Raw genomic sequence first — 20,421 nt, forward strand, 5'->3', positions numbered from 1 at the left:
TTAGAAACATAGTATGCCGGAATGGTGGGACTGCTTGATTTTCCACTTTATAAATGCCTGGATGTGTGAAAATCAGAACTAACTACAGGTAGAAGCTGTTCTAGTTTAATGATTCTCTGTTGCCTGCGGTGGCAAAGCGTAATTTTGTTACAAACCAACTGCTGCGGAGCAGAGAGCCGACTATGAGTAAATGTGCTTAGACTTGAGCAGGCGGGAGGCGTGCTGTGGATTTGGTTACTCATCAGCACGTATGCCTTTACAAAGTTCTTCTGTTTGCTTTTAAATAGACTCGGGTTTTATTAGACCAAAGCTATTCGCCATGAGGCAACATTCAGGTGTTTAGACCTGCCCCAGTTGTTCTATGCGGCAGCTGTACCAAATAAGTTTACCAGCCTCAGAGCAGTTGCTAGAAACTTGTTCCAAACTTCACACTCCCGCTGGAGAGAAAAGGGAACCGAATTGAAAATATGCGGAATTTGGGATAAAAACTTTGGCCCCACTAACTCTTTGAAGTGGATTCTCGTAGTCTTGGAGGATATAAGCGGTAGGGAGTCGTTTCTTTGTGTTTTAGGTGGGGTTTTTTTCCCTCAAAAAATTTTATAAAAACCAATTATTTAAGTAATTAATGCATTTTTGTATTGCTTCTACCATATGTGCTGGAAGGAACGCATTCTAGAGGGATATTCATTAATCAGGTGTATGGTTCTATTTGGGAACAAGTATGCATTTCTGAGACCTTATTTTTCTTACTGTGAAATAAGATCCTTAAATGATTCCTAAGCTCTATGATCCATCTCATTTTCTTGTGATTTTTAAAATTCTGTATTTTTCAAGTATAGATTTTAAAAAGAATTAGTCTTATAAAATATATTAAAAAGTATTTTCATAAACATTTCCATCCTATCCTTTAAGTGCCTTCTAAGCCCAGGTATTTCATAAATATTTGAACCACCCCAGGAAGTAGGTATTATCATACCTACTTTGCAGATGAGGAAACAGACCAAAGAAGTAACCTGCATAGCTTTTTCCACTGTGATATTTAGTTTTAAGCCTCCAAATTTTTCCTGAGGGAACTAAGCTGGAGTTTCCTAGGATTGTTTTGTTAACATAACCTGTCAGAGGCAGAATATCTTAATCTTTCACCGTAATTGTATAACTGTCAATTTTATTGCCAAATATTTTAATTTTTTGTGGTAACATAAGGATTAGCTCAAAGCTCTTTTCCTTCTTTTGAAGTGTGAAGCTGGGAAGAAGACATGTCATGAATTTTCATAGGGATGACTAGAAATCTAAATTCCAGGAACTGAGTATATGTTGGTGTTTGTAGGGAAAAGCAAGTACTTGAAACTTCAGCTTAGAGTGTCAAGTAATCCAGTAGCAACTATAATAATTTGTTGCTGACGGTGGTTTTGTACTTACAAAAACATCCATCTTTGTGGAAGAGCAATCTAACTGGTGCAGGACTTTTTGGGAAAGAGCACCAGATTTGAATTCAGTAGACCAGAACTCTCCTGATTCAGTGTTCTGCATGTAGTAAATGCCTAATAAATGATGTGACCTTGGTGTGACCTTGAACAAATACCTTCTGCCTGGATTTCAGTGTCCTCATTTATTAAATAAGGGGACTTATAGTGATTTTCCCCCCCCAATACTGCTTCCAGTTCTAAATCAGTGACATTTGAGATTTTGTTTCAGTTGGTCCTTAACTTGATGGAAAATTGGTTAAATGATCTTAGCTAGGCTGTGTCTAGAATAAAGTCTTGGATGAGGTGAACCTTTAAGGCAGGTAGTGGTATAGCAGATAGTCCTCCCTCCCCTGGCTTTAGTCTCAGACACTTAATCTTAGCTGCCAAGTCGCTTAGCCTAGGCCTGCTTCAGTTTCCTCATGAGTAAAATGGGGATAATAACAGCACCTCCCTTCCAGATTTATTGTGACAAAGAAGATAATATTTGTAATGAATGCCTGTTTCCTTCCTTTAAAGTCTCCAAACTTGTGATCCTGGGATGCTATTCTTTCCAAGTCATTTATTAAATATTTCTTGAACCCTTACTACTGAACAGAAATTGATAAAGAATTGTGTAAGATGCAATAGTTTCACACAAAGATGTAAATGGGCAGACAAGATAATAGCTAGCATTTATCCTGTCCTTTGCAAATATTCTACTGTAATCACAATAATCCTGGGAGGCAAGTGCTATTTTTGTCCCCATTTCACAGATGAGGAAACTAAACCTTACAATAGTCAAGCAACTTACTCAGGTTCGTGTAGCTAATTAAGTATGTGTTCATTTATATACATAAACAAAATGTATGTATATACATATATACATTCCACCCATTCATGCATGTATATATGTGCATATATGTGTTCATATGTAATATATTCTAATTGTTTCATATAATACTCTATATAAACAATATATACTATATTTGAATTGTTTTATATATACAAGTATATATGAAACAATTAGAATAAAATATAGAAAAAACAAAATGTGAAACAACTGGAATTTTTTATTTTATTTTAGTTGTTCCCTATTTTAATTTCTCTTCAATAATCTGAAATTTAATTTAATAAATAAGTGAATTCTTTCTCAAGTTTATCTTACAAATGTCTGTAGGTTTCATTTATCCAATTTTGTGTTGGGTTAAAGGATTGACCAATTGAGTCATTGACATTTGAAACTCTTGAAACAGGTTTCTACCTTCTTGAAATCCAATGTTCATCATATTTGTTGATTAGAGGTGATATTTCTAGTTTTTGTAACTGAAATTAGGTAATCTGTTTGGAAAGGGTATAACCAAATGCTATCATGCTTTACATAGATTTAGCTAAACAAATGCATATATCAATGTTAATAATTGAGAGTCTGTTCTATGTCAGGAACTTTACTTGGCTTGGAGATACAAGGACAAAGTAGCAAATGATCCCTATTTCCATTGAGCTTACATTCTAAGCTTGTGTTAACAAAATGATAAACACATATAAAAGCATATGGTGATGTGATGCAACCCTTGGAAATGATTTAGTAGAAACCCCAATAATAATAGACACTCCAATACTTTTCAAGAAACTCTAGGCCCCTGGGCCTTGGGAATCCCCTTCACTATTGGGAGTGGTATGTCACAACCTTGGAGAATATACGTGAAAGAAAGGGAGTTGGGCCTGATATCTTTATTCCATTAAGCTATCCTCCAAGGATGTCTGGTTTGTCATCCAAAACTCTCAATGGCTATCTTGTACCTGAACCCAAACACTTTTTAGCTCAAGAAAGGGAGTCATTGTTAGCCCCCATTATGAAACTGCCCAACAGTTGGCAAGGACTCTTCAGTTGAAGGACTTTCTCTCCTCCTGAGCAGGTGCACTGGAACATACCTTCATAACAGAGATACCCATATTACCCTACATTAGCATATCTTATTCCTGCACTCCCATCATGCACTTGCTGACACAGACATAATACACATGCAAGTTTCCTTCTAGACTAGGATCCTCCTAACTTTCTAAACCCCACCTTCACTTCCCTTTTCCCTCCCAGTTTTCAATTCATAAATAATATCTTCTCACTCACACTTGGGTGCTTGACCCACTTTGGGCAGCCCATTCGCCTTTCACTAAATAAAATGTACCTTTTGACTAGGAGACTGCCTTTGTGAGTTTTCCACATTCTGAACTGCTCTCCCCACCTAATGCTTCATCACACAGTATAAATATAAAGTGAATAAGAATAATTATTTTGATCAAAGTAATTAAATATAAAGTCATTAGTATTTGAGGGAAACAAGGAAAGACACTGCAAACCACCACCAACAACAAGAAAAAAACCTACAGAACTTTCTCTTTATATCCATAAATTTGTCTTTAAATTATGGATTTTTTTCTTTGAATTGTCAGTATTTAATTATGGATTTCCTGGCAGTTAGTCAATAAACATATATAAAGCTCTAAAGCCATTTATTGTTTGTTTTGTTTTACAATGGAAACAGTATTAAAGAGTTTGATTTTCTCAAGATCCCACAAGTGTAGTAATTTTACCTCAGTCACAAACTAGATGTGTGACTTTAGGCAAGTCACTTAACCTTGTTTTCTTCAGTTTCTGTCTGTAAAATGATCTGGAAAGTAAATGACCAACTACTCTAGTATCTTTGCTTAAGAAAATCCCAAGTGGGGTCATGAAGAGTTTGGATACAACTGGAAAACAAGTGTGCACCTAGTTGGCACTTAAAAAAAATTGACTGGCTAACTAATGAAGCTTAAAGTGGTAGTTTTGCTTTCCAACTCTAGAGTTGTCCTATTTTCCCTTTATTTTCTGCCAAACAGTATGATTACTGAATCGAAGTGTTCTGGGCATTTCAAAATGAAAAATGAGGCTCGTGGATCTTTTTGAAGTAAAGAGGGGAAGAGGAACAAAATTTTTATTCATTATATTTGTTGTCCCTCTTTCTATCACATTTACTCTTTGGACAAAGCTGTTTTTATCTTTTTTTCATTTCTCACCTATCCTTTGGAGTAGGTCCATTCTGCAGTAGTTCTTTATGCCCTGCCTTTTTCTGGCCATCCCCTATCCACCCACAAATCTCCTTTTCACTTAATGTTCTTAGAAAGGACAAGTCATTCAAATCACCATTCCTGTGACTTGGATGATCAAAACACTCCTCCCTGCCTACTGCTTCCCCTTATTCTCTTTTGGAATAAACTCCTTAGAATCAGGGGCTCACTTACTTTTTGGATTTGTATTGCCAGTACAATGCCTGTCACATAGTAAATGCTTAATAATTCCTTTTTCATTCATGTAATTTGATGAATACTACCAGAGAAAATTAATAGTTTCTCCCTCACCTGAATCATCAAGATATGATTTGCTATCTTCATTCGTCTATCTTGTATTATTTTTGAGAATTAATTAAACAGTTAAATAGAGACCTTTCCCCAAGAAAAGCTAAAGGGTGAAATCTAGAGGTGTATATGTCAGCATTAGATCAGAAGACATTTGCTTTTGTCCACCAAAATAATTGCATGCTGAATTAGTGGACAGCTAGGTAGTGCAATAGCTAGAGTGCCAGACCTGAAGTCAGGAAGTCTCGAATTCACGCCCCATCTCAGACCTTCATAGCCATGTGACTTTGGACAAGTCATTTAACTACTGTCTCATTTCCCCATTTGTAAAATGATAATAATGAGAGCACCTGTCTTCTACTATTGGTTTGAAGACCTAACAAGATATTTGTAAAGACTTCCCAAACCTTAAAGTTAAAGAAAAATCATAAAGCAATTTAAATGCTATTATTATTAATAAGGCAATCACAAATTCAGATTGTGTACACTCTAAGGATAAACTCTCTAGCACTTTATATAACTGAAGCCAGAAATTATGTAAAATACCTTATGATATATTGCTACATGATTCTTTTTTTGTTTGTTTTTCTCCTTAAATCACAACTTATGTTCATTTATATTCACTAGCCTTTAAAATAGTATTTCTGAATATAATAGGAAAAAAATTTAAGGCAGAAAACAAATTATACCCTTTAACAAAATATGAAGAGGAAAGAGATAATTGGATACTGTGATGGCTATTTGGCCCCAAGCAATGACTAATAAAGACTGGGAAGATAACACCATCCATCTTCAAGATTGAGACCTCTAGCAAAAAGAAAATTTATTTCTTGTCTGAAGTCCAGTTTTGTAGAAGCAACATGAGAGAGGTAGGTGGGGGGAAAGTCAGGTACTAGCGTCAAAAATTTGGATTTGAATGAAAGTCTTAGCTTTAGCTTTTTTCTAAGCTGCTTGCTATCTGTGTGAAGTGAGTCACTTGAATGCTCTGACTTGGTTTTTATTATCGGTTAAATAATTATAATAATACTTTGGCCTGTATAACTCACAGGATAGTTATTAGAATCAGTTGAGATAATAGATAATGAATATAAAATTACTTTGTAAACCAACTGTAAAATGCTATATACTATATGAAATTATTAACTTCCAAAGTCATTTTTGACTACTAATGGCTTATATATACATAACACTTCATAGTATTATAAAGGTGCAGCTTAGTTTTACCTCATTGCTACAATGTGAAGAACAGAAGGGCCCAAATCTGCCTCAGTCTGCAAATTCTTGATCTCCTTTCTAAGAGAAACCAAGTGTGGCCAGAGATAGTAACAGATTCAAATATTTGAAATCATTGGCTACTATTCTAGAGTCTAGATTCTTAAAATCATTTGCAACCCCAAATGGGAGAGGGTCATGAAATTATGATTTATTATCAGTAAATGTTTGATTTGCATACCTGTTTTATAATACCTATCTACCCAGGGTCATGTAAAAAATTTCTCAAAGAAAAAGGGGTCACAAGTGGAAAAAATGTTTTTCTACCCCACCATTGCTGAGTCATAGAACATTAGATTGTAAACTTAAGGGCAAGGACTATACCTCCTTTTATATCCTCAGTGTTTAACACACTGCTTAGTGTACAGCAGGCATTTAATAAATGTTTATTTAATGAATAAATGAAAGCAGAAAAGAGAATGAGGGAAAATAAGTCTGAAGAAATTATGACTGGAAATTCAACCCAAGAATCTGACTTTTTCACATAACTTCCTCAAAAAAAAATTGATAGATGAATGTTAATCTGGAGTAGGAATGGTCTCCATTTTATAAATAAAGAAATAAAAACACAAAGAAAGTTGTGAATTCTTTAAAGACCCCAGCAAAGCAATTCCAGTGTCAAAAATTACTAAAACCCCAGCTTTCCAATCTGAGGTCTTAATATTTTTTATCCCTCTCTAGTGGGCAACTAGGTAGCACAATGGATAGACTTCTGACCCTGAAGTCAGGAAGATTCATCTGTCTGAATTCAAATCTAGTCTCAGATAACTTACTAGCTGTGTGATCCTGGGCAATTCACTTAACCATTTGCCTTAGTTTCCTCTCCTGTAAAATGAACTGGAGAAGAAAATGGCAAACTATACCAGCACTTTTGCCAAGAAAACCTTAAATGGCAATAGGAAGAATCAGATATAACTGAACAATAAAAATAAACCGAACCTAACAAAGCTCATTTGGCAGCCATACATTTATGGTACAGAAAATGCCACATGATTATCCAGCTTTACACAGATTGTACTCTGGTCCTATTTTTCATACCCTTCTGGTGCCATTTTTTGGTTTGTTTTTAAAAAAAAAACTTACTAATGATTTTGTTTTATATTGCTATCACTTTAAAGCACATTTAATTAAGCAAAGCAGCTACACTATCCTTATCTAGCCATGTACCTTATTCAGCATCTATAATCCACCCCCTTTCTACTGGAGAGAATATTCATTCCCTGTCCTCTGGTGCAAGATTGTTTACTGCATTGGCTGGGTTCAGATGTCTTTTAGTTGTTTCTTTACGTTATTTTAGACATGGTGTATGTGTTCTCTTAATTCTCCTTTCTTTTCTGAATATCATTTTCTAGGAGCCTTTTCAAGTACCATTGTTTCTTAAAGTATCACAATATTTCGTTTAACCTTTCCTGGTCAGCGGATACTAACTTTGCTTCTGGATTGGCTGGTCTGTTTGCTTTTGTTTTCTCAAAGAATTATTAAGTTCTGTGATGTCTTCAGGGTAGAAAATTTCTGATGTGTGGAAGCTTCCTCTACCCTTACACACAATGGCAACCTACCTGTGACTTACACGTCTTCAGAGAGTTGCCCAGATCACTAACATTGTTATGTGACACTTGGCCCATAGTCCCATAGCATCGTTAAGAGACCTGCTGTGAATATTTTATTATATATGGGACCTGTCTTTTAATAATTGGGGTATGTGCTCAGTAAAACACTGTGAATATCACTGGGGATGCAAATAGAAAAGGAATCTCAATCTCTGCTGCCAGAAAGCTCAAATCCAGCAGGGGAAGACAACACATAAGGGGAGGTTTCAGATTTAAATCAGGTGAAAGGCCCAGCAGTAATTTATCTTCTTGAATGTCATTTCTGTGGAATTTCTGATGCTGAGCTATCCAGTGGTGCAAGGACTTTAATGTGAATAACTTGCTTTTCTGGGTCTTTAGGAACTGTGGAGAATAGAAGACCTGTAAAGGCAGTGGTCTGGTTCCACAAAGGTTGCTTCCTGGGGGCTGGCCACAAGCAGAACCAGTAGTCTGAGGCTGACAGCTCTTAGTTTTAACTTATTTGATGGTGACAATTGGTCAACATTTAGTGCTGGTGTTTGGGAGATGAAAGGGCCCCTTCTCCATAGGGATTGCTCTTCTATGATGGCCATGGTATTTAAGCACTGATTCTGTTCTTGCTAGAATTTTTCTATGTAATCATAGTTGTTTGTTATCTTTTATTATCATATCTTCTGCCTGTAGTTTAGGAATTCTCTTCCTAAAAGGACTGATATATATATAAAAATATATGTAACCAGTCATTTTGTTATACCCCCCCCCAAATGGAATCTAAGATAGGGGGGTTGTATCCTTGGGGGAAATAGTTGAAGAAATTATAATTTGTAAATATAATGAAATAATATTGCACCAAAAGAAATGACAGAGGCACAGATTCAGAGAAACATAGAAAGATTGTTTGAACTGATGCAGACTCAAGTGAGCAGAATCAGGAGAATAATTCATTCAATAACTAAAATATTGTAAAGAAAAATAACTTTGAAGGTCTGAAGAACTGTGATTAATAGAGTTTTCAGTCACAATCAAGAGGAGGAATGATGAAGAATGCTAGATACTTTGTGACAGAGAAGTGGTAGAAAAGAAGGGAGATTATTGTTGTTACTCAGTCATTCAACAGATCCCATGGGCAAGCCCCAACCTTCTGACCTCCACTATTTCTTGAAGTCTGTTCATGTTTATTGTTTCCATGGCACTATCCATCTTATCCTCTGCCATTCTCTTTTACTTATATCTTCATCTTTTCCAATATCAGGGTCTTTTCCAATGAGTCTTGTTTTATCATTATGAGGCTATCATATTTAAGCTTCAGCTTCAATATTTATTTTTATATATATTTATATCTTATGTATATTTATATTTAGGCCATTCAGCTTCCAGTGAATAGCATGAATAAATTTAAATATTGATTCAATTTGCAATTGAAATATATTTTTGGGCATGGACAATGTATAAATTTGTTTTACTTGATTATGCTCACAAGGGAAAATTTTTAAATTTAAGTAGGAAGATGGAAATTGGAGAGAAAGGAGAAATAGTGATAATGATGACAGAAAAGAGAATTAGAAAAAAAAGCATCAATGCAACAATGCACAAAAGAGAACAACAAAGGTTGGGAGAATCAGAAAAGAAAAACAACTTTAAAATTGTTGGATTTAACTTTTTTAAAAAGGGAAATAAACTAGATATAGTGGAAAATGGTGATTTCTAATATAGCTGGATTTTATTTTCCCAATTCTTTGCATATGGAAAAATTCATATTGTTGGTGGTTGTCAAGTTCAGAATTTTCAGAAATAAAAATTATCTCCCTAATCATTCAGATAGGCAATTTTCTTGAATGTATTTGTAAACTCAGTGGCAACATCAGTCTCTGCTTTGAATACAAAGGAAGGCTAGGCAGAAATTATTTTATGGAATGTGGGGTGTGATAATATCTTGTAATAGGTCACCTCCCCTAAACCTTTCTTCATTTTCCTTACCTTTTAAAATGAATCCGCCTGCAGCATTCGGGTATTGTGAAGGGGGAAGATAATGGGGTGGTGGCTGCGGGACCAGGGATGGAGCAGCAGAAGTACTTGAGGCTGGTTCCATTAATCTCTGGTGTCTGGCAGTGAATATCGTGAGAGGGTGGAGCTTCAAAGACCGAGGGAATCAGGGTGTGAGAAGTCACTCGCTGTGCTAGCCTTTCTCCTGCCTCAGCCCTTCCAATTACCTGTCTCACCCTCCAGAGCATCACCTTTTCCTTCCTTCTTTACCTTTACCTTTTTTATTTCAGCTAACCATATGATAGAACTAGGGAAGGATACTCGAAATTAAGAAAAATATAAAATTTTCAGAATATAATACTTGCTTTTCAAAGTCAAATATTCAGGTTTCTTAATAATGCCATTTGTATAATATTCAGACAGATATTCAGGTTTCTTAATATCCCACTGCCTGTCATCAGGTCATTCAGTTGTGATCGTGCCCTCACCTGATGCAAGCCTTGTTCACCTTGTGTCTAGATTGCACATAGCCTTCTGTTTCAATTGCCCATGACACACCTAAGATCAAATATAAAATCATCTATTGTTCAAATTAAAACTTCATTTCTCCGCTCTAGGCATTTTCACAAACTGTTTCTCATTCATGAAATCTCTTTTCATCTCTCTCCCTTGCTTTCTAAAGGTCCCAGAGAAAATTAAGAAAACCTTTTTTAAAATACCCCCTAATTCTAGTGTCTTTTCCTTGGTTGATTATCTCCAATTTATCCTGTATATAGATGGTTTATACCTCATTATTGCCAGACTGTCTCCCCCATTAGATTAGAAGCTACCTTTTAGTGTCATTGCAAGAACATATATTGTATCTAGGATATACTGCAACATATCCAACATATAAAGGACTGCTTGCCATCTAGGGGAGGGGGTGGAGGGAGGGAGGGGAAAAAAAATCGGAACAGAAATGAGTGTCAATATAATGTAATTATTAAATAAAAAATTAAAAAAAAAAAAAGAAAAATAAAAAAAATAAAAAAAAAATAAAAAAAATAGTGTCATTGCAAGTTGCAGAGATAACTTGGAGGTGGAGTTAGATGCAGATAAAATTAAAAGAAAAAAAAAACCCTCAAGTCATGAATCAAAAGTATAACAAATGAATAAATACAGCTTTTTTTAATTAAAAAAAAAAACTTGTTGGCCATAAACATTAGGTCTTCTTGATGCTACATGTAATTGCCAATTTATTTGTTTTGTATTTTGTCACATTTTAAGAGACATATTTAGTATTTTGTACCCATATTTAGTTACCAAAAGTACTAGAGAAATTATAAAATAATCTCCTTATAATAAAGTCAGCCAATCTTCTAAAAATTTCCTTTATTATAACTTTAATGATCATTAATTACAAATAATAATACCTAATTATAGTAATTAATTACACTTAATACAAGGAGCATCAATATCTTATCCCAAATTCTTAGCTTTTTATATGTCAGAGCCTAGTGAGTTAAATTAGGAAAAAAATACTTTTGTTCATTATTTAATTTTGATATAGTACTTATATTTTAAGTTCCTGAAGGGTGTGAACTATATTTATACAAAGGGAGGAGGGTCAGATGAGTTGATAAGTCACTTTTAAAGAGTCAAAATGTTAACACTAATTTACTTTAAACAGGTGATACTTATCTGTTGAATCAATCAAGCAAAGGATTAAATAAGGTTGGTGAGGATCAAATGAGATACTTATAAAAGCACTTAGTAAAAAGTTCCTGGAATATAGTAGTGTCATATTATAATGATATGAATGCTTTTCTCCTTCCCCAAGGCCTTTTAAGGAGAATATTTTGTATCAACTGTCCCAACTAAATTACTATAATACGATTGTTGTTATTGTTGTTCACTTACATCCAACTCTTCATGTACCTATTTGGGGTTTTCTTGGCAGAGATATACTGGAGTGTTTTTCCATTTCCTTCTCCAACTCATTTTGCAGATAAGGAAACTGAGGCAGGTAGGGCCAGTGTCACATAAAATAGGAAGTGTTTGATGTCAGATATGAACTGAGGAAAAAGAATTTTCTTTTTTTTAATAACTTTTTATTGACAGAGCCCATGCCTGAGTAATTTTTACAACATTATCCCTTGCACTCACTTCTGTTCCAACTTTTCCCTTCCCTCCCTCCACACCCTCCCCTAAATGGCAAGCAGTCCTTTACATGTTAAATATGTTATAGCATATCCTAGATACAATATATGTGTGCAGAACCGAACAGTTCTCCTGTTGCACAGGGAGAATTGGATTCAGAAGGTATAAATAACCCGGGAAGAAAAACAAAAATGCAAGCGGTTTATATTCATTCCCCAGTGTTCTTTCTCTGGGTGTAGCTGCTTCTGTCCATCCTTGGTCAATTGAAACTGAATTAGCGCTCTATCGAAGAGATCCACTTCCATCAGAATACATCCTCATACAGTATCATTGTTGAGGTATATAATGATCTCCTGGTTCTGCTCATTTCACTCAGCATCAGTTCACGTAAGTCTCTCCAGTCCTCTCTGTATTCATCCTGCTGGTCATTTCTTACAGAACAATAATATTCCATAATGTTCACATACCACAATTTACTCAGCCATTCTCCAACTGATGGGCATCCATTCATTTTCCAGTTTCTGGCCACTACAAACAGGCTGCCATAAACATTTTGGCACATACAGGTCCCTTTCCCTTCTTTAGTATCTCTTTGGGGTATAAGCCCAGTAGTAGCACTGCTGGATCAAAGGGTATGCACAGTCTGATAACTTTTGGGGCATAATTCCAGATTGCTCTCCAGAATGGTTGGATTCGTTCACAACTCCACCAACAATGCATCGGTGTCCCAGTTTTCCCACATCCCCTCCAACATTCCCCATTATCTTTCCCTGTCATTCTAGCCAATCTGACAGGTGTGTAGTGGTATCTCAGAGTTGTCTTAATTTGCATTTCTCTGATCAATAGTGATTTGGAACACTCTTTCATATGGGTAGAAATAGTTTCAATTTCATCATCTGAGAATTGTCTGTTCATATCCTTTAACTACTTAGCAATTGGAGAATGGCTTGATTTCTTACAAATTAGAGTCACTTCTCTATATATTTTGGAAATGAGGCCTTTATCAGAACCTTTAACTGTGAAAATGTAGGAAAAAGAAATTTCCAGACTCCTGCCCTGACACTTAACTTATCAGCTTCCCTCTAGTGAAAATACCCCTTTCTGGGGCTTGTGAAACTACATCACCAGATATTTTCATAGCCTCTTAGAGCTATTCTAGAACCCTGAGAAGGAAATGTTGTATCCCCTTTTGAAGACCTGACATGTCATTGTAAGTGGGGACTGGAAGAATAAATCCGAAGCTTGACCTGCGCTTTTATATCTTTCTGTTTAGCTGAATTTACTTGACATCTTACATATATTAATTTTAATTTCCTCTTCCTTGGTGATAAATTTATCCTTTTCGTTTTTGATACTGATAAATTGGTTTTTTAAAAGTTTATCTATTTTTTTTTTATAAAATCAAGTCTTAGATTTGTTTATTAGTTCAATAGTTTTCCTTCCGTTTTATTAATCTCCCCTTTTGTTTTCAGAATTTCAAATTTGATATTTAATTGAGGGTTTTTATTTGTTCTTTTTCTAACTTTTTAAATTGCATGCCCAATTAATTGATCTTCTCTTTCTCTGTTTTATTCATGTAAGCATCTAGAGATATAAAATTTCTTCTAAGAATTGTTTTGGCTGCATCCTATAAATAATTAATTTAGTTTACAATTAATTACAATTAATTAATGTTTTTCCATGGTACTTTATTACATGTAATTTTTAGTGCATCATGGTCTGAAATTACTTGCACATATTAAGTGTTCAATAAAATATTTACTCATGTTAATGTTGATTTATCATGTGTGACCCAGTGTCAAATTATTTTGAAAGAAATTATTTGAAAGAAAAGATTTCTCCTCCATTATCTTCCAGATCTCCCCAAAGTTCTGCCATCATTAGTCCTGCTTTTCCTATTTTTCCTGCACCATTCTGGTTTCTTAATCATCTCTCCTCATCTCCTTGAGTGAAACATTTTGTTTTCTTTTTCTTTTTCATTGGATTAGATTTAAAGCTGGAGAATAATATTTTGTTTTATTATATTAATATATGACAATCTAATGAACTGTTTTCTGCCAGGTAAAAGGATCCTAGAATTATTGTTTGAAGGCATCTTACAATTTAGTCTCCTCATTTTTCAACTGAAAAAACTGAGGTTCAGGGAAGTAAATAGCCTGGCCAGATAGTAGGAAAATCAGGATTAGATTCCAAGTCCTATGGAAGAAGAAAAGAGACTAAGGATAAATATATAGTGCTTAGTATGTGTCAGGAACTCTGTAATGGGCCAGAATTCTGGAGAACTATACTTGAGGCAAGGATTCTTACAACAAGGTGTAAACTCAGTGGAATTGATAGGACAATGGTTATCTAATTTAGCATGTGACTAATAGTTCTCTAGTTCAGTATGATTGATTTAATCTTACAACAAATATTGGTTCCCTAGTGATATAATGATTGGCTTATATGCAATATGATGGATTGATTTAATTGTAATAAAGTATATAAACTGGGGACAAACTCAGACACAGAGAAGACTTGACCAGTCTCTGGTGGCTCTCCTTCCTTCATCACTTCTTCACTAAGACCAAGGACTCAGGCTGGTCCCAAGATTTTCCAGAGAGCTAGTCTGGACACTATGTTTTAATCCATCCTGGTGTGGGGGCTCTAGAATGCAACAGTATGTTTTGTCATCCCAACTTGGAGGCTCTAGAAAACAGGACATTACATTTGGCTGTGCAGACTGCTGACTGGCTGACTAACTGAGACTGGAGACAATAAAGACTTTGAACTTTATCCCTGATGTGTTGATTATTCTGCTGAGACCAAGGCTCGTCCCAAGGCCCTCCAGAAAGCTATCCAGAACATTACAGAACTCTACTAAGAGTTTTTCAAATATTATCTGATCCTCACAACCACCCTGCAAGTTAAGTGCTGTTATTATCCCTATTTACAGTGGAGGAAACTGAAGCAGACAGAAGTGAATGTCTTGCCCAGGTATGCATGACTAGCCATTGCCTAAGATTGAATTTGAACTCAGTCTTCCTGACTCCAAGCCACCTTGCTACTTCAGAATGTTCCTGGACTCCAAATTCAGCATTATTTTCCCACTGTTATATTTTTCTTTCTATTCTAACTAAAGTAGTTCTGAATATTTTTTGATAGTAGGCCCCATTTCTTTTAAATGGTGCTTTATAACTATAAATTCTATTAATGGGATCTCTGGATTTGAAAGGTATGACTAGCTTTCCCCCCCCTTCATTGCATGTAAGGTTTGCATTTTAAATTTAAAAATTTTTAAATCAATTAATTGTTATTATTTTTAAATTAAGTGTTTAGGGGAATTTTGCACATTTTATTATATTTTCTGCAAACGCTTGGTATAACTAGGTGGCTCAGTGAATAGAATACCAGCCCTGGATTAGGGAAGGTCTCGATTCAAATTCAGCCTCAGATACTTTCTTATTGTGTGAGCCTGGGCAAGTTAATTGACCCTGTTTGTCTCACCTGTAAAATGAGCTGGAGAAAAAAATGGTAGTCACTCCAGTATTTTTGCCAAGAAAATCCCAAATGAGGTCACAAAGTTTAGTCAGACTTGACTAACAGCAAAAAATAAGTTCTACATAACATAAGTGCTATATAAATGTTGGCTATTGATAACCATGACTTCCATTCTTCAGACATTAAGTCTCATTATCTTTGCTTACTTCCTGTTGATACTATTTGAATATATCTTGTTTGTATATAGCTGTTTGCATGTTGTCTCTTCCATTAGAATGTGAGTTCTTTAAGGATAGACACCGTATTTTTGCCTTTTTTTTGTCTATCAGTACTTAGCACATAGCTTAATAAATGCTTGTTGATATGTAGAATCATGACATTGTAGGGTTAGGGCAAGAAAGGATCTTAAAAGCAATCTAGTCCAATCGCCACATTTTGCAGATAAGGAAACTGAGGACTCAAGAAGGGGAAGTATACCTTGGCTAGAAAGGACAAGCCTGACAATAATAAAATATTCACAAGTCATACATCAAGTAGTAAAGCTTCATTGATTTTTATCTTTACACTTTGTTTATCTAATAATATTAATTAAATACTGTGACAATATGTCACAGGCAGGTTCCTAGCAGGAATTACGTGAAGGTGCTCATAAATGAACTCCATGTATATATGTGAATACCTAATAGGGTCAAATAAATACTTATTGAGCACCTACTAGGTGCCAGTAAACAATATATGTATGCCTTCGTTTTTATTTCATTTTTAACATTATTTTAATTTTTTTCAAAACTTATGTCAAGATAGTCTTCAACATTCAGGATTTGGGATTCAAAATTTTTCTCTCTCTCTTCTCTCTTGCGACTACAAGCAATCCAATTTAGATTTTATATGTAGAATCGTGTTAAACATATTTCCGCATTAGTCATGTTGTGAAAGAAGAATCAGAACAAAAGGGATGAATCACGAGAAAGAAAAAAATTTAAAAAAAATTTTAAGTGAAAATATGGGTCTGCATTCAAACACGATAGTTCTTTCTCTGAATATGGATGGCTTTTTTCATCAAAAGTCTTTTGGATTTGTCTTGAATCACTATGTTGCTGAAAAGAACTAAGCCTACCATAGTTGATCATGATACAGTGTTGCTGTTACTACATATAACATTCTCCTGATTCTGCTCATTTCACTCAACATCAGTTCATGTAAATCTTTACAAAATTTTCTGACATCTGCTTGATCTTTTCTTATTGCATAATAGCATTCCAATACATTCCTGCATCACAACTTGATCAGCCATTCCCCAATTGATGGTTATTCCTTCAATTTCCAATTCCTTGCCACCACAAAAAGAACTGCTATAAATATTTTTGCACATTTCCCTTTTTAATAATCTCTTTGTGATACAGACCTAGTAATGGTATTGCTGGATCAAAGGGTATGTAGTGTTTTATTGCATATAGTTCCAAATTGCTCTCCAGATTGATTGCATCCATTTACAATTCCACTAGCAGTGCATGAGTGTCCCACTTTTCCCATATCCCCTTCAAGATTTATCATTTTCTTTTTCTTTTTCATTGGATTAGATTTAAAGCTGGAGAATAATATTTTGTTTTATTATATTAATATATGACAATCTAATGAACTGTTTTCTGCCAGGTAAAAGGATCCTAGAATTATTGTTTGAAGGCATCTTACAGTTTAGTCTCCTCATTTTTCAACTGAAAAAACTGAGGTTCAGGGAAGTAAATAGCCTGGCCAGATAGTAGGAAAATCAGGATTAGATTCCAAGTCCTATGGAAGAAGAAAAGAGACTAAGGATAAATATATAGTGCTTAGTATGTGTCAGGAACTCTGTAATGGGCCAGAATTCTGGAGAACTATACTTGAGGCAAGGATTCTTACAACAAGGTGTAAACTCAGTGGAATTGATAGGACAATGGTTATCTAATTTAGCATGTGACTAATAGTTCTCTAGTTCAGTATGATTGATTTAATCTTACAACAAATATTGGTTCCCTAGTGATATAATGATTGGCTTATATGCAATATGATGGATTGATTTAATTGTAATAAAGTATATAAACTGGGGACAAATTCAGACACAGAGAAGACTTGACCAGTCTCTGGTGGCTCTCCTTCCTTCATCACTTCTTCACTAAGACCAAGGACTCAGGCTGGTCCCAAGATTTTCCAGAGAGCTAGTCTGGACACTATGTTTTAATCCATCCTGGTGTGGGGGCTCTAGAATGCAACAGTATGTTTTGTCATCCCAACTTGGAGGCTCTAGAAAGCAGGACATTATATTTGGATGTGCAGACTGCTGACTGGCTGACTAACTGAGACTGGAGACAATAAAGACTTTGAACTTTATCCCTGATGTGTTGATTATTCTGCTGAGACCAAGGTTCGTCCCAAGGCTCTCCAGAAAGCTATCCAGAACATTACAGAACTCTACTAAGAGTTTTTCAAATATTATCTGATCCTCACAACCACCCTGCAAGTTAAGTGCTGTTATTATCCCTATTTACAGTGGAGGAAACTGAAGCAGACAGAAGTGAATGTCTTGCCCAGATATGCACAACTAGCCATTGCCTAAGATTGAATTTGAACTCATTCTTCCTGACTCCAAGCCACCTTGCTACTTCAGAATGTTCCTGGACTCCAAATTCAGCATTATTTTCCCACTGTTATATTTTTCTTTCTATTCTAACTAGAGTAGTTCTGAATATTTTTTGATAATAGGCCCCATTTCTTTTAAATGGTGCTTTATAACTATAAATTCTATTAATGGGATCTCTGGATTTGAAAGGTATGACTAGCTTTCCCCCCCCTTCATTGCATGTAAGGTTTGCATTTTAAATTTAAAAATTTTTAAATCAATTAATTGTTATTATTTTTAAATTAAGTGTTTAGGGGAATTTTGCACATTTTATTATATTTTCTGCAAACGCTTGGTATAACTAGGTGGCTCAGTGAATAGAATACCAGCCCTGGATTCGGGAAGGTCTCGATTCAAATTCAGCCTCAGATACTTTCTTATTGTGTGAGCCTGGGCAAGTTAATTGACCCTGTTTGCCTCACCTGTAAAATGAGCTGGAGAAAAAAATGGTAGTCACTCCAGTATTTTTGCCAAGAAAATCCCAAATGAGGTCACAAAGTTTAGTCAGACTTGACTAACAGCAAAAAAATAAGTTCTACATAACATAAGTGCTATATAAATGTTGGCTATTGATAACCATGACTTCCATTCTTCAGACATTAAGTGTCATTATCTTTGCTTACTTCCTGTTGATACTATTTGAATATATCTTGTTTGTATATAGCTGTTTGCATGTTGTCTCTTCCATTAGAATGTGAGCTCTTTAAGGATAGACACCGTATTTTTGCCTTTTTTTGTCTATCAGTACTTAGCATATAGCTTAATAAATGCTTGTTGATATGTAGAATCATGACATTGTAGGGTTAGGGCAAGAAAGGATCTTAAAAGCAATCTAGTCCAATCGCCACATTTTGCAGATAAGGAAACTGAGGACTCAAGAAGGGGAAGTATACCTTGGCTAGAAAGGACAAGCCTGACAATAATAAAATATTCACAAGTCATACATCAAGTAGTAAAGCTTCATTGATTTTTATCTTTACACTTTGTTTATCTAATAATATTAATTAAATACTGTGAAATATGTCACAGGCAGGTTCCTAGCAGGAATTACGTGAAGGTGCTCATAAATGAACTCCATGTATATATGTGAATACCTAATAGGATCAAATAAATACTTATTGAGCACCTACTAGGTGCCAGTAAACAATATATGTATGCCTTCGTTTTTATTTCATTTTTAACATTATTTTAATTTTTTTCAAAACTTATGTCAAGATAGTCTTCAACATTCAGGATTTGGGATTCAAAATTTTTCTCTCTCTCTTCTCTCTTGCGACTACAAGCAATCCAATATAGATTTTATATGTAGAATCATGTTAAACATATTTCCGTATTAGTCATGTTGTAAAAGAAGAATCAGAACAAAAGGGATGAATTATGAGAAAGAAAAAAATTTTAAAAAAATTTTAAGTGAAAATATGGGTCTGCATTCAAACACGATAGTTCTTTCTCTGAATATGGAAGGCTTTTTTCATCAAAAGTCTTTTGGATTTGTCTTGAATCACTATGTTGCTGAAAAGAACTAAGCCTACCATAGTTGATCATGATACAGTGTTGCTGTTACTATATATAACATTCTCCTGATCTGCTCATTTCACTCAACATCAGTTCCTGTAAATCTTTACAAATTTTTCTGACATCTGCTTGATCTTTTCTTATTGCATAATAGCATTCCAATACATTCCTGCATCACAACTTGATCAGCCATTCCCCAATTGATGGTTATTCCTTCAATTTCCAATTCCTTGCCACCACAAAAAGAACTGCTATAAATATTTTTGCACATTTCCCTTTTTAATAATCTCTTTGTGATACAGACCTAGTAATGGTATTGCTGGATCAAAGGGTATGTAGTGTTTTATTGCATATAGTTCCAAATTGCTCTCCAGATTGATTGCATCCATTTACAATTCCACTAGCAGTGCATGAGTGTCCCACTTTTCCCATATCCCCTTCAAGATTTATCATTTTCTTTTTCTGTCATATTAGTCAATCCTGATAGGTGTAAGGTAGTATCTCAGAGTTATTTTAATTTGTATTTCTCTAATCAATAATGGTTTATAGCATTTTTCATATGATTATAGATGGCTTTAATTTCTTCTTCTGAAAATTGGCTATTCATATCCTTTGACCATTTATCAATTGGGGAATGACTTGTATGCTTATAATTTTGACTAAACTCTATATTTTCGAAATGAGGCCTTTATCAGAAATTGTTCCAGCTGTATGCCTTACTTTAAATATGTACACACACATATTTTGTACAACAGGTAATCCAAGAGTAGTTGAATTTTTCTTTTTTTAAAAAAACATTATAGTTTTTCTTTAAATAGTAGTTAAGGACATATCTGCTTTGTATATTATCTAAAGTAGCAAGAGAGCCTGCATTTGGTGATCTATTTATATTTATTACTCTTTTATTTGCTATTTATTTACTTTTTAAAACATTTTATTTGAATAATAGTAGCTCCATTATATCAAACCG

General features: G+C 34.7%; 1 protein-coding gene across 6 annotated transcripts in view; it reads left to right on the forward strand.

Annotated features, from left to right (window-relative positions):
* Positions 1-20,421, forward strand: part of MAP7D2 (MAP7 domain containing 2) — a 183,105-nt gene that overhangs the window by 1,619 nt on the left and 161,065 nt on the right. The window contains exon 1 of one of the 6 annotated variants that reach the window (XM_051985133.1): positions 527-544. The exons of the other annotated variants lie outside the window; for them this stretch is intronic. The gene's annotated coding sequence lies outside the window, so the exon portion shown is untranslated. Of the gene's footprint in view, positions 1-526; positions 545-20,421 lie in introns of those variants that run through there. 6 annotated transcript variants of the gene reach the window in all.

Source organism: Antechinus flavipes, chromosome 3, assembly GCF_016432865.1.
Source record: "Antechinus flavipes isolate AdamAnt ecotype Samford, QLD, Australia chromosome 3, AdamAnt_v2, whole genome shotgun sequence".
Classification (NCBI taxonomy): Eukaryota; Metazoa; Chordata; class Mammalia; order Dasyuromorphia; family Dasyuridae; genus Antechinus; species Antechinus flavipes.